Source organism: Lynx canadensis, chromosome D1 (assembly GCF_007474595.2).
Source record: "Lynx canadensis isolate LIC74 chromosome D1, mLynCan4.pri.v2, whole genome shotgun sequence".
Classification (NCBI taxonomy): domain Eukaryota; kingdom Metazoa; phylum Chordata; class Mammalia; order Carnivora; family Felidae; genus Lynx; species Lynx canadensis.
The window spans coordinates 96813196-96828431 of NC_044312.2; the positions used below are offsets into that span (position 1 = coordinate 96813196).

A 15236-nucleotide genomic window follows, 5' to 3' on the forward strand; every position below is an offset into this window, starting at 1 on the left:
CTGCTAGGTGAAAGGAATTAATTCTGTATGTTCAGATTGTTCTCCCCACGTTAGGATGTGTGGGCCCTCAGTACACCTGGGACCTGGGACGGGCCTCCGCTTGGGCCGTGGTGAAGAGGACCCTGTGCTGGTGATCAGGAAGAACTTCTCTCCCTCCTCCTTCCTGGCAGGGAGCTGCCCTCACTGATGATCTCAAACCTGAGTGATCTAGCCATGACTGGGGGGGGGGATACGGGCTAGACCTTGAACCAAGGCTTTCCACCCTACGCATGCAAAGGGCCACTCACCCCATCTCCAGGGGTGCTTTAGTCCAGGGCCCAGATGAGCTTTCTGAACTGATCTTAAAGCTTTGCGCTGAGGACCCTTCTCTGGTGCCTACGCTCCTGATAAGAAAAGCTGTCTCTTTCCTCGTTTCTGTTTTAAGAGAATGTCAGTGCGATCAGTGTTTCATTTCTGTAAACCGTGGTGCTCAGTTTAGGATTTGCTGTCCTCTATCTTTCTGCCTTTCATTTATTCATTTCTTCTCCCTGTCTTTTCTTGAATATGTTCCATGTGCCAGGTACTGTGCTGGCCGTTTCTATGCGTTATTTCTTACTTTAACAACCCTGGGAAGCTGATGTTATTATCCCCCATTTTAGAGATGAGGCCGTGGAGTCTCAAAGACATGGAATGATGTTCCCAACGTCACGTAACTAAAAAGTATCAGAGCCGGGATTCAAAAAGTCAGATTGGTTTGGTTGAAAGTCCTGTGCTGTTTGTACTCTGTCACACCAGGTTCCAGCAAGATGCTCTGACTCTCTCCAGGCCTGAGAATCAGGCTTTGTGTTGTCATTGTCGCCCCCTTTAATTATTCTTCCGTGTCTTTGGCTAAGTATTGCTCCTGTCTATTCCCACTTCCAGGAAACATTGGTACTAGGATTTGCTGAGTCACTGGAAAGCCTTCAGGTTTACAGAGGATCAGAATGAGAATGGCCGCATTGAGAGCTCTTTGCATCCCCTTCAAAAGCCTCCGTTGTGATGCTTGCCATTGCTTAGGGCCCCCCAGGGAAGGATCCAGGTGATACATTCCAGTTTAGAATTCTCAGAAGAATGACTCCTCCTTCTTCAGAGGGAATCTAAGCTGGCTTCCCAGCAGAGGCGGACTGAACCGGGAATTGGCCTGAATGTTTCAGTAGGCAGAAGAGGGGCCTACAATCCCAGCTGGCCTGTGCTGTGCTGATGGGCTGTGTTCCACGTGTATCTCTTTGTGAAGTGTGGGTCCGGCATATTCTACACCCATCTCATGTCCTCCCTAGTCACCTTTCTGCTTTGCTCTCTACTGCAGCCAGCCAGCCGTGTGTGCGCTTAGCCCAAGGGCACCTCAGCTGCTCCAAATGTCACTTTCTGGCACAGCCTTCTGGCACAGCCACTTGGGGCACATGTACACTGGGAGGTCTGAGGGAGTTCACACTTCTGGGGTGATCCTTGAGCGATGGGGGCTGGGGCAGGAACCAGTGGATAAATATCCCTCCCTGCAGTAGACAGTTCTGACGTTCTGCGTGGCTTCTTCAAGAGTCCTGCTGGGAGTGAGCCCCGGGTGCCCACGACAGTAGCCTGCTCTGTAACACACCCCTGGATGGGCTTTCTCTTTTCTCCTGGACTCATTCCGATTTCACTATTCCCTTAAGATTCCTTCCCAAAATAGTTACCTGCATCAAGCCTCTCTCTCAGGGAAGGGCAAGACAGAGGGCACATGATAGGTGAACAACATCCACCATGTATTTTCTGAGCTCAAGCCATTTTCCCCCACAACCCGGAGATGCAGGCCCAGGTTTGGGCACCAAGTGATTGGATTTCTGTGAGTCTTTGGGAGAACCCTCTACTGTTGGCAGTTACAGGGCGAAAGGTTTTTCATAGGGAAATAATATATTTCCCTTTCTCAATCGATGAGAATTTCTAAGTTATTCTCTTACTTAAGACTTGTTTACAAAAATGGTGAACACAGCTCATATTTAAACAGAAGGGTAGAGGGTTTATTGAATTTACTAGGAAGGGGAAGGGCAGATGTTTCAGGCATGACTCTAGCCAGGAGTTCAAATGATGCCATCAGATTTCGTGCTCGCTCTCGTATCCTCTATGTAGCCTCATTTTCAGACATGCTCCATTTAGGTGGTGGCAAGATGGCTTCCAGACAGCTCCAAGCGCCGTGCTCCTTGTAGCAGATACCTACAGGGTGTTTGAAGGATAGATACCCTTTCTTCCTCAGCATTCATATCTCTCCTGTTCCAGGAGGCCAACTGGCCTTACCTCAGTCACCCGTATTCCAGGGGAATGTGGTGCTCGGAGCCCAGGTTCTGTTCATCTGCCCACCCTGCTCTCCTAACACGTTGATGTTTCCCATTCGGGCTTCCTTCCTCACGGTCTCAATATGGCCCCAGAAGCTCCACACGTCACCCCCTCACCAAGTGCTTCCAGAGACAGAGAGGAGAGTATGTTTTCTGGTGCCTCCTTTTTGCTTTGTTTCAGTCATTTGTTCGCTCATTTATTTAAAAAGATATTTGTGGGGCGCCTGGGTGGCTCAGTCGGTTGAGTGTTCAACTTCAGCTCAGGTCGTGATCTCCTGGTTTGTGGATTCGTGCCCCATGTCGGGCTCTGCACTGACAGTGTGGAGCCTGCTTCAGATCCTCTGGCCCCTTCTCTCTCTGCCCCTTCCCTGCTTGCTCTCTCTCTTTCAAAAACAAACAAACATTAAAAATAAATAAGGGGTGCCTGGGTGGCTTAGGGAGCATCCGACTTCAGCTCAGGTTATGATCTCACAGTTTATGGGTTCGAGCCCCACATCAGGCTCTGTGTTGATAGCTCGGAGCCTGGAGCCTGCTTCAGATTCTGTCTCCTTCTATCTTTCTGCCTCCACCGCTCATGCTTTGTCTCTCTCAAAAATAAATAAATGTTAAAAAAATTAAAATAAGTGAATAAGAAAGATATTTGTCAGGCTTCAAATGTGTAGGGGTTTGTTTTCCAAGTGAGCACTTTGCCAGATACTCTGAAATTATTCACATTCATACTTCCATTATTTATTTATTTTAAAAGTTTATTTTAGAGAGTGCATGCACACAGGGGAGGGGCAGAGAGAGGGGGAGAGAGAGAGAATTCCAAGCAGGGTCCACATTGTCAGTGCAGAGCCTGATGTGGGGCTGGAACATAAGAACCTTGAAATCATGACCAGAGCCAAAATCAAGAGTCAGATGCTTAACCCACTGAGCCAGCCAAGCGCCCCAACATTCATACTTTTAGTATTTTCTTTACCCTTCTCTTAAGCATGGAAACACCCTTTTACATTTAACTCTTACTCCTTTATTTTCATCTCCTGTGACACTGTCGACTAGTATTTTAGTTAATGCCTAGGTGGTCTGTTTGTTCCTTCTTCCTCCAGAAACTGTGCTTTGGAGACTCATGACAACCCCAGTTTAGGCAAAGACCAGGCAAAATAGAACTTCTACTTTAAAGTTTTTAAAATGGTTATTTATTTATTTTGAGAGAGAGAGAGAATAAGCATGAGCGAGGGAGGGTCAGAGAGAGAGGGAGAGAGAGAGAATAAGCATGAGTGAGGGAGGGTCAGAGAGAGAGGGAGAGAGAGAGAATCCCAAGCAGGCTCCACACTATTAGCACAGAGCCCAACGCAGTGCTTGAACTCGGTAACTGTGAGATCATGACCTGAGCCAAAATCAAGAGTCAGATGCTTAACGGCCTGAGCTACCTAGGCGCCCCTTGTTTTTGTTTTTAGATTCTGCAAATAAGAGAGATCACCCAGTATTTGTCTTTCTCTGTCTGACTTATTTAGCACGATACCCTTGAGGTCCATCCATGGTATCACACGTGGCAAGATTTCATTCATTATTATGGCTGAATAATATTCCATTGTACGTGTATATATCCCCTTTTCTTTATGCACTCATCTATTGATGGACAAGTAGGTTGTTTCCATATCTTGGCTACTGTAAATAATGCTGCAGTGAACACGGGGGTAAACATCTAGTTTTTAATCTCCAAATCAGTCATTTTTATTTTTATAGTTTTATACAGTTACTATTTGTTATTGTTGCTTTAGTCAGCATTTGTTTTGATTTACCCATGAGTTTATCAGTTTCATTGTTTGCCATCCGTCCTTCATCTCAGTACTTTCTTCTGGTTCTAACATTCCTTTTCCTGAAATACATCTTTCAGAAATTCTGTTAGGAAGGGTCCACTGATGGTAAATTCTTTCTATTTGGGTCTGTCTCTTTCTATTTGTGTCTCGTATTCTTCAAAGATGGTTTTACTAGGTATACAATTTACATGGACTGCTAGCTTCTCTTGGCCCTTTTTTCCATTATCTTATGACTTCTGTTTGTTTTTCTTGAGAAGTCTGCTGTTAGTCTTACTGTCCATCCGTTACAGAGAGTCATCCCCACCCAATAATGGAAAATTCTCAGCTGCTCTCTCCCTGGATACCAAAATCAAGAGCCGGACACTTAAGCAACTGAGCCACCCAGGTGCCCCAGGCACCTTTCCTCTGATGGGCTTATTGTTCATGTGCTCATTCTGGATTGTGAACTTAGCATTTGTTTGGGTTTTATCTGTCAGCATCCTGGGCAGCCTGTGTGGAGGCATGACCCTCTGGGCGGGGGGTCGGAGGGGGGGTGGGCATGGATTTGTATTTCCTTCTTCGGGTGCTACCAATCTGGGTTGATGATACTTCATGTTATTCTCTAGGCTTGGAGCTTTCTGGACCATGCTGGTCATAGAAATTCAAACCCCACATCGTTGTGAAGCCTGGTGTTAAACGTTCTCCGCAGAGACTCTTCTTTTTCCGCTCTCCGGACAAGACAGTTTTTTGGTTTGTTGTTACTGATGCTGAGTCAGTTTTCCAGGCTGCCATCTCAGTGTCCTAGCTTTACACGGCCTTCTTGGTATCAGCTCCCCACCTTATACACCCAACTTTGTAGCTGTAACACTCATTTTTCTCACTGTGCTTCATTTCTGGCTCCTGTATATTTTCTTTGCTATTTTTGTGAGCCCAGCCACCCACCTGACAGAGTGTTCATTGTATCTGATGTGGTTTTAATAGGTGTTTTCTAGTTCTCCAGGCTGCCTGCCGGTGTTGTTTAAGCTGAGCCAACGTAAAATACCACAGACCGATTCTTTCACAGAGTCTTTTTCCTTGGAGATGACACCTTTCTTCATTCTTGCAAACTGCTGTCATTTAAAGGAAGTGGTAAATCTGGGACTCAACTGCACACGGGCAATTCTTCCTGCCGGTAACCTTGCTTTCCCCTGATGATGCCACTTTCCTTGAAAGCCACGCCTTTTCTAACTCCCACCTTTGCTTTTCCTGACTCTCTGGGTAGGTGGGGGTCGGTGCGGTCTCTGTTTTTCTTTCTTTCTGTACCTTCATAGTGAGTAATGCAACATCTTTCTATAGCCTCTCCTCTTTTCGCTGCTGACCACTAAGACTTTTCTACCTTCTCAGAGGCGTCAGGTCTGGCTTATAGTTTTACTCCCCACTCTTTGCTATCATCCCCAGCTGCTTTAGCATGGCTTCTAATATCATAACTTCTGTGCTTTCCTACCTCCAATCACTGGCATGGTTTCTACCCCTAGAAATGCAGCCACATCGTTCCAGTTACACTGGATTAAAAAAACACTTGGTCTTTCTGATGGCTTCTCCCGTTTTTACACCTCCTCCTTCTCATCTGGGTTTTTGCTCATGACTTTTTCTCTGTCTGGAACGCCCTATTCACAGCAAAGATATTACATCTTGGGTGAAGGCTTCCCAAATCTTTGCAACTGGATGGGTTGCTTTCTCTTTTGAGCCCTGTAGCACTTGGTGTATATTCTCCCACACCACTTTTCACCCTCAGTTTTGGCTAATCTTGCTTGTATACTTGTCTTATTCTATTGAGGCCCACCTAGTTTTTGGGCACTCTTTATTCGTATTCACTGAGCACTTACTGTGTTCCAGGCACTATACATGTGTAGGGTTATAAAAAGTAAATAAGATAGGTTCCTCAGAGGCTGAGCCTATCACAGGCCTTTAACACAGAAAGTCCTCATTTAATGGACGAATAATGATTAATGAAAAGCATATATACTATAGATATATTTAATTCAGAGGAAGACAAAGAAGAAAAAATATTTTCCATCTTTCCATTTATCAAATGGGGTGTATGTACCTGTGCTAAATTTCCTATGGTTTGGGGAAGATGTGGACTTGGATAGCAGAGCAATACTCTCTCGGATGTGGAGAAGAAAATGTGGGTTTCCCATCTCCAGAACATTCTCAACCCAGTCTCCCTGGATCTGTGACAAGCAGACATTAACTCACAATATCCACGGAATCACTGTTGCTGCGGGAAGCCCCAGTCTCTGGACTCGGAAACATTCCCATGAATATTGAAGCTGTAAGGGACAACGTCCACCAGGTGGCGCTAAGGGATAGCTGGGCCTAAAATGGATCGCCAGTTACCTGTAAACTACACAAGCTCAATGGGGTCATCTCATTAACCTCTCAATAACATCACTCTGCATTTTGATTTAATTTTTTAGACTCCACTTATGCCTTATGACGGGTTTTACTGTGCCTGTATAAGGCCAGATCATATAAATAATACAGAAAACAAAACAATCTCTTTCCCCCATTTCTACCTTCATAATTACTCCGCCCGCAAAAGTCTTCATCGCTTCTTGGATTCCTTCCAAAAAAAAATATTGTACATACGCTTGAATATAAACATCTACATGTACAGTTTCTCTCTCCTGTTTTTGCATGTAAATATATTTTACAGAAAAGGGATCATACTTGCTCACCGGTGTAGAGCACGCTTTCATATTAACACACCTTCGAGATTATTTCTATACCGACATCTATACGCATTCTCACATGATTCTATTCTAATCATAACTTCTTTCATAGTTTATTTTGCCGGCCTCCGGTTTTCAGGTATTCTTAGGAACAATGCTGTAATGAGTAATTCTGGTAAACGTTGTTGAGAATACCTGTGGGGTAAAATCCACACAGAGGGATTGGAGGGGCAAAGGTTGCGGGCATTTCACGTTTGATGGATACTGCCAAATTGTCCTCCGGGAATCTGCACGCTCGCCAGTGCTGATTGTAATAAAACGTTTACGTCTGTGTCAGTTTTGTAAGTGAAGCACGGTGCGTAGCTACTTGGGTCTGCAGTTACTTTGATTATGAGCCTGCGGGTCTTTGCGTGCGAGTTTCAGGACAGAGCCTGAGCTGCGCGTGCCTGCCTGGGAGACATCCTAAGCGGTGCCCTGACTCCTCCTGTCCAGCAGGGGGCGTGGGCCCGGCCGCTCCCGCATGCGCAGTGAGCTCGGTGTCAGGCGTCACCAAGCCCGGTCGCTGGCGCCTCGCTCCCCGCTCGCTTGCGCAGACCCGGCGGTGGCGGCCGGCGACTCGGCGCGATTCCTCCTGGGCGGCCGTGGCCCGCGCCCCGCGGCATGCGCCGGTGACCGAGCGCGGGGCCGAGCGGGAGGCAACCGTGGCCGAGGTAAGCGCGGCTCGGAAGGGCCTCGGTGGCAGCGGCAGAGTCGGGCCGGGCCGCCGGGAACCGCGGGCCGCGCGGAGGCCTGAAGGCGGTGAGAGGCGACCCCACCCCCGCCGGGGCCGCTCGTTACTTCTCCAGCTGTGGGAGTCCGCTTTGATTTCCGCACCGCCTTCTCGTCGCTCCCTTGGCCCGCCCCGCGCTTGGGTGCCCACCTGTCTCCCTTGCCCACGCCTACCCCGCCGGCCCCTTTCCTCTCTTTCCGGACCCCGAAAAGAGAGGGCCCATCCTGCGCGGTGACCTCTGCCATCCCGCCGCCACCTCCGTCCCGCGAGCTGCGGAGATCTGCTTCCGTACGCGACGCCTTCTGGAGCGCTGGGCTCTCCCGTGGCCTGTGGCATCCCGGCAGGTTCTGGTGCGCGGAAAGACTGGTGGGGAAGGTGGCCAAAGATGCCCTGAGTTTGGGCATCTGCTCGAAGCTCAGAGGCGTTTGGAGGTTTACTACTGGCGGTGGGAACCAGATCTGTGTGTACAGTTTCAAGATTCACATGATTGCTTGGTGTAACTTACTGGGAGTTGCTAATCTGGAAGCGTCCTTGACTTGCTCCTTGTCTGAAGATTCCTTGAAATAGAAACATGCCAATTTTAATTCTTGGAAGTCAGTTGAGTGCTCTAAGGACTTACATTGGACTTGGTTTGTAAATTTCAGGGCTCACAGGCTATTCGCGGTAGTATATGAGTCAGTTTCCAGCATTTCTCACTTCCGCTGACTTAAGCCTTTTGGCTGCATATGCTGGGTATGGATAGGTTTGGGTCCGTCAAGTTATGCTGGCTTTGCTAATTGAGTGAAAAAGGTAGATCTAATCTAGGGTGTTAAAGGTAATTAGGGGAGGCATGGGGTTTGAGAGCTCAGGCTCCAGAGCCAGACTACCATCCTCCAAATCCTAGCCTTGGCATTTTCTAGTTTTGTGACATCGTGCAAGTTATTTATGCTTCCCGTTGCACTTTCCCTGTCTGTAAAATGAGGATAATAATAGCTTGTCAGGTGGCACTGTTAGAAAGATTAAATTAATACAAAATGCTTAAAACAGATTGTAGCATGTAGTAAGTCCTCAATAAAGTTTAGTTATTAGTTAGTGTATGCACTGTATTATAATTCCCACAAAGAAGCACTTTTTATTCCCCCTTGAAAATTTCACCATTTTTAGGGATGGCTAGCCATAATATAGCTTTAATTATAAAGGACCCTATCAGGTAAGGCAGTGAATTGCAAATTTTCCTACCTTTGCTAATATTTGGTTCCTTTGTTTTCAGGCACTGTTGGGTTGAGTTCCAGTGTAGCAGTGGCCCTGGGAGTTCAGTTGTGAGGGCTTTTCTAAAAAGGTTAAGACCGGGGATTGTGACTCAAAGCATTGGACTAAGTGGATTGGATATAGCCCGAAGCACCAAGGAAAGGGTTTTTCAGGCAAATTTTAGGAATAAATAATTCCAGGAACAGAAAATGCAGCTCATCGTGACATTAGAGTGGAGTTAAAAGATTTTTCCAGTGAGTCAGTGCTTGACAGCTAGCCAGATGATTCCAGTGTTTTGCAGGGACAGGTTTGATATGTTTTAAGGAAGATGAAGTTTGTAGGGCTTAGTTATGAAATTCTTGTTTCATCTGGGTTCTGGTATTACATGGAACATTACTTAGCAGAAGCCTCCTTTCAGTCTGTTGTCTTCAGAGAAGCTCAGCATCAGGAGCTTTGGACATGGTGGTGGTAGTGAGTGTCCTCTTTGGATGGAAAGATGATTACTTGTTCTCGTGGATGATGGTTTTGGGGAATACATCTTTCTGAGCTTCAGTGTGTGGAAACTGACTGCAAGAACATGACAACCAGTAGAAGAGACTGGCAAATATTTATTTATTTTTATTTTTTTAAATGTTTATTTATTTTTGAGAGAGAGAGAGCATGAGCAAGGGGAGGGGCAGAGAGAGAGGGGGGGGGCACAGAATCCGAAGCAGGCTCCAGGCTCTGAGCTGTCAGCACAGAGCCTGATGCGGGGCTCGAACTCACGGACTGTGAGATCGTGACCTGAGCCGACGTTGGATGCTTAACCGACTGAGCCACCCAGGTGCCCCAGACTTGCAAATATTTTATATAACGTGGCAGATACTGTGATGAGGTCAGTAAAAGGTGCGTGGATGCTCACCAAGAAGGTTCTCTGTTTCTGAAACACCACTGAGTAAGGGACTTTTTCGCTCTATCTCTCATCCTTTCCTTTCCTTTTTCATTTAAGACTTTCCCCCTCATTTTAAAATAGTTTTTATTCTACCTCAAGCACTCACCGTATCTCTTAGCTATTTGGCAAAAACTTGTGGGAGCTCGCTTAGCCTGTGCAGGGCATACCTTGGAAATGTGAGTTTATATCTTGGAATAGCCCTCAGCCACTGGGGGATGGGCTCCAGTGGCTAAATGCCATAGCTTCTGATCCTTTAAAGAGACAGTTCGGAGGTGTGTTCTATATAGTCCCACAGATGGATCCTTCTGCAGAGGACAGAAGCCCATTTCCCAGCTCAGTGCGGTAACCCTGATGGCTTTCTGTCCTTCCCTGACTCCTCTCCTTTGTCCCTCACTCTGGCTCTGTGGACTCCCCTTCTGCCAGCTACCTGCTTTCAAGTTTTTTGTTTTTTTTTTTTCTTAGTTTGGCAGAACATAAACTGAAGACAGATGGTACGAGAAGTGGCTCTAGAAAGCCAGCCCTGATGAGAATAGTATTGTGAAACTGGAACCCTTCACCGTCAGATGGCAGCGAGGACCCCTCTGCTGGTGTTGGGAACCATTGGTACTCTCTGGCATCACAGTTACGTGACTTGCCGGCGGTGGGAGGGATGCGATTCAGGTAGAAGGGGAAGCAGTGGCTACTACGGTGGCTCTAACACTTGAGCAGCATGTGGACAACGGTAATGATAAGGCCGGCGGAGTTGGCTGTCTCTTGCCTTCTTCCCGGGAGCCTTGAGGTAAGGTCTGGCTCACGTCAGCCAGATACCAACTCAGGATACACCGTGAGCGACAGAAGGCTCTGTGGCGGCATCTCCTGCAGCTGGAGGGCAGGCTGTTGAAAATCAGCCCCAGAGCTTAATCATCATCATGGCAGAACTGCAGGGGAGGCCGAATGCACAGCCTTGGCAGGCGGCCGCTGCTAAAGCAAGACCGGGTGAGACCAGGGTGGAGATGTTTGGTAGAAGCGCCGAGAACTTTGAAGCCCCAGGTTTCCCTGGATCCCCTGGGCCGGCGGAAGGATCCATTGCTTTTCGGACACTCTGCAAAGACCTCGCTTAAGGCCGTTGCCTTGCAGGATGGTATATATCCTCCTCAAGATCTGCCTCCCCCTTCACCAGATCTCAGCATTGCCCAAGTGGGCAAGGACAGTCCCTGCTACTGGAGAAATAGCTTTTGTACCGAATGAGCTGGCTCACAGGCAGGAGCAGGAGCTGGGGGCGCACGCGTGGGAGTGAGTCTGGAGGTCGCTAGGTGAAGAGCGGGCTAGTGGTGGCCTGTAAAGCCGCTTGGGACAGGCTGTGTTGCTTTGGGAGTGTTCCCTCAGGATTCAGGATTTAATGATCCTGCAAGAGCAACTGGAGCCAATCTGCTGGACAGATTCCTTGAAACTTGAACGTGACAGTGATCGGCACCACTTTTTCTCAGCTAGGGGTGACTTGGCCTCCCCGGGGGATGTTTGGCAATCCGGATATGTGGTGGGTCGTCACAACTGGGGGTTGTTTCTGCCTCCCCGCAGGAAAGGATGACCTGGCTCAGAATGTCAGTGGTGCCGGTAGGGCCTGGCCTATGGTAAAGGAGGTGGAGACGCCAGAGCTGTCTTGGCAGGTGTTGAGGAAGTTATCGGGGGCATAGGGAAGTGGAGACTTGAAATTGATTTATTGCTTGAGGCTGGTGTTCCCAGGAGGGCTCACTCCCTTCTCTCTGGTAACGTGGACACCCAGAGGAGGCCAGCATCTTTGAGAAGCATGGTGTTGGTTGTCCCCTGCGGGCCAGAATTGACTCCAGAAGGTGTGACATGGAATTGGCTTCCTGAGGATCTGTGAGCATGATAGGATTCTGAAGTAGCAGAGGTGGTGGCACTAACCATCAGTGACATGCTAGACCAATACTCATAGTGGGATATAAGGCCCAAATCGTAACCTATGTGTCTTCTGTGATGCTAAAAGAGTATGGTCTTCTTTTTTTTTTTTAATTTTTTTTTTAACGTTTCATTTATTTTTGAGAGAGAGAGAGAGAGAGACAGGGTACGAGGTGGGGAGGGACAGAGAGACAGGGAGACACAGAAGGTCAAGTAGGCTCCAGGCTCTGAGCTGTCAGCACAGAGCCCACTCGTGAACCACGAGATTGTGACCTGAGCCGAAGTCAGATGCTCAACTGACTGAGCCACCCAGGTGCCCCTAGAGTATGGTATTCTTTTTTTTTTTTTTTTTCAACGTTTATTTATTTTTGGGACAGAGAGAGACAGAGCATGAACGGGGGAGGGGCAGAGAGAGAGGGAGACACAGAATCGGAAACAGGCTCCAGGCTCTGAGCCATCAGCCCAGAGCCCGACGCGGGGCTCGAACTCACAGACCGCAAGATCGTGACCTGGCTGAAGTCGGACGCTTAACCGACTGCGCCACCCAGGCGCCCCTAGAGTATGGTATTCTTGAGGGCAGTATAGATGGGCGGCCAACTAGGGTATCGCTTGACTTGTTTTACCAGAAAAAAACCCCCGAAAAAAACAACAACCCAAGAGTGGGCAAATAGAAGCCTGATGTCAGCTGTTGCAATGGAAAAATCCTGTTTTCCGACATGAGCTCAGACCCATGTCCTATGTACTGAGAGGGAGGCTGCATCTCTTTGAAGAGGACTTTGCAGCATCCCTGCAAATATAGACAGTCCTTCCTCAAGAAACTGCAGCTGTGTATCAGACTGACGTACATCAAAGAAAGGATAGTATCCAGATCTTTTGGGGGTTGTTGAGTACAGAGTATGAGCTGATAATAATACCAGGCAACCCTCAAGCAGTAGTGTGCAGGAGTTGGGAGATAAATGCCTTGGGCTCTCATCCTTCTGAGGGACAGAAGGTGTAGTCTACATGATTCTTAAAGGCTTCCCAGCCCTCCTAGAGTCCCTGTTGCCCACCGCAGTGACCGGCTTAAATCACGCACCTCTTATTGGCTTTCCCTGGTTCCCTGCCTCTCTCTTCTTGATAGCTGCTCTGGCTTTCTGGGGTCACCTTCCAAGTAAGTAAACGACCTGCACCCCCATCCTTGTCTCTGGTTCTTTTTTTGGGGGGCGGGGGGCATGCAAATTGTGATGCCTAGGACTCTAACGCAGGAGCATTAGCTCCTCTTCTCTCCAGCCCTTATGCTGACCACCTGGGACTCTGGAGCCTGTTCACATTCCTGCCAGGATGTGCCAGGTCCCTGCCAGCACTGGGTGGTGTGTTTGATTCTTATACTTCTTGCGCTCGTGGGTAGATGGTGTCTCATTGTGGTTGTACTTTCCCTGATTAATGAGACTAAACGTGTTTCTCAAAAGTTGACGTGCTGGTTTTGTTTCCTCTTCTGTGAAATTCCTGTTTGTCTTTTGTCCGGTTTTCTATTTTTTGTTTGTTTTGTTTTTCTTGTTTTGTAGGCATTCTTTATTCTCATTGCTAGTCTTTATTGGTTATATGTATTGCAGGTATCTACTAGTTTATTGATTGTCTTTTAACTTATGGTGTCCTTTTTTTTACAAAAAACTGTTTATTTATTGAGAGAGAGGAGACAGAGCGAGTGAGCAGGGGAAGGGCAGAGAGAGAGAGGGAAAGAGAAGAGAGAATCCCAAGCAGGTTCCACACTTTTAGTGCAGATCCCGACATGGGGCTCGTACCCACGAACCGCAACCAAGACTTGGTCGCTTAACCAACTGAGCCACCCAGGCAACCCGATGAACAAAAATTCTTAATTGTGACACAGAATTTATCATTTTATCTTTTTATGGCTTGCACTTTTTTGTATTTTGTTTTAGAAATCATTCTCTGCTCAGAAGCCGTAGAGATCTCTGTTCTAAATATTTTATAGTTTTGCCTGTAATGTGTAGCTTTTTAATCTACCTTGGGTAGATTTTTCTCCCCTCTGGCCGCTTTTAACATTTTTCTTTGGCTTTCTTTTCAGTAGTTTTACTTTGACATACGTAGGTGGGGTTTTCTTTGTATATATTCTGCTTGGACTTGAGATCTTGAATCTGTGAGTTGGTATCTTTCATTATATTAGGAAAAACTTATCAGAAGACAGCTGGATTCTCATACCTATTTCTGCAGTCTTTGCAATACCATGCATCACATGGCCTCAAAAATGAAAGTGAAAAAATCTTACCAGTATTATTATAAAAACACTTCAGAGCCTTTGAAAGGATTGTGGGGAGCCCTCAGACATACCTTGAAATCCACCTGTGTGAGATTTTGGTATTAAGGTTATACTAGTCTCCTAATATAAGCTGGGGAATGTTTTCACCTTTTTTCTGAACTTGGAACTTATTTGTGTAAAATTGGAATTATTTCTTGAATGTGTGGTAAAACTTGGGAAATCTTCTGGGCCTAGGATTTGCTTTCTAGGAAGATTTTTAAACCTTTGATTTGATTTCTTTAATGTTATACAAATATTCAGGTTTGCTGTTTCTCCTTGAAAAAATTTTATATATATATATATATATATTTTTTTTTTTTTTTTAAATGTTTATTTTGAGAGAGAGAGAATGAGCAGGGGAGGGACAGAGAGAGAGGGGGAGAGAGAATCCCAAGCAGGTTCCACACTGTCAGCGCAGAGCCCAGTGTGGTGCTCAAACCCACAAACCATGAGATCATGACCTGAGCCAAAATCAAGAGTCAGATGCCCCAACCGACTGAGCCACCCAGGTGCCCTGGGAAATTAAATTTTATATATAAATTAAATACATATATATATATGTGTGTGTGTGTGTGTGTGATTTTTTTAAGGTTTTATTTATTTTTGAAAGAGAGCACAAACGGGGGAAATGCAGAGAGAGAAGGGGACAGAGGATCAGAAGCAGTCTCTGTGCTGAAACTCATGAACTGCGAGATCATGGCTAGAGCCGAAGTCAGACACTCAACTGACTTGAGCCACCCAGATGCCCCCGGGGAAATTATATTAAAATTTTTTTTTAAATGTTTATTTTTGAGACAATGCAAGAGACAGAGTGTAAGTGGCTAAGGGGCAGAGAGAGGGAGACACAGAATCTGAAGCAAGCTCTAGGCTCTGAGCTGTCAGCATAGAGCCCGATGCGGGGCTCGAACTCACAAACCATGAGATCATGACCTGAGCCGAAGTCGGACGCCCAACTGACTGAGCCATTCAGGTGCCCCAAGAAATTATATTTTTAAAGAATTTTTCTAGTTCATCTAAGTTTTCAAATACCTTGGCGTAAGTTTATTGATATCATCTTATCTTTTAAATACAGGCAGCATTTCGAGTTATGTTCCCCTTTTCATTCTAGATATTTATTTGTGCCTTTTTTCTCTTTATCTTGATTAATCCTACCAGAATTATATCAAATGTCGATTTTATTCATTTTTTTAAAAAAGCAAACTTTAGCTTTGTTGATCCTTTCTGCTATGTTTAGTTAGTTAATTACTGTGTTTTTATTATTTCCTTCTACTTAGGTTTATTTTGTTGTGATAGTG

General features: G+C 46.4%; 1 protein-coding gene across 1 annotated transcript in view; it reads left to right on the forward strand.

Moving 5' to 3' along the window:
• Positions 1-7400: 7400 nt before the first annotated feature.
• EXT2 (exostosin glycosyltransferase 2) overlaps positions 7401-15236 on the forward strand; it is a 147287-nt gene continuing 139451 nt past the window's right edge. The window contains exon 1 of the mRNA XM_030330822.1: positions 7401-7529. The gene's annotated coding sequence lies outside the window, so the exon portion shown is untranslated. The remainder of the gene's footprint in view (positions 7530-15236) is intronic.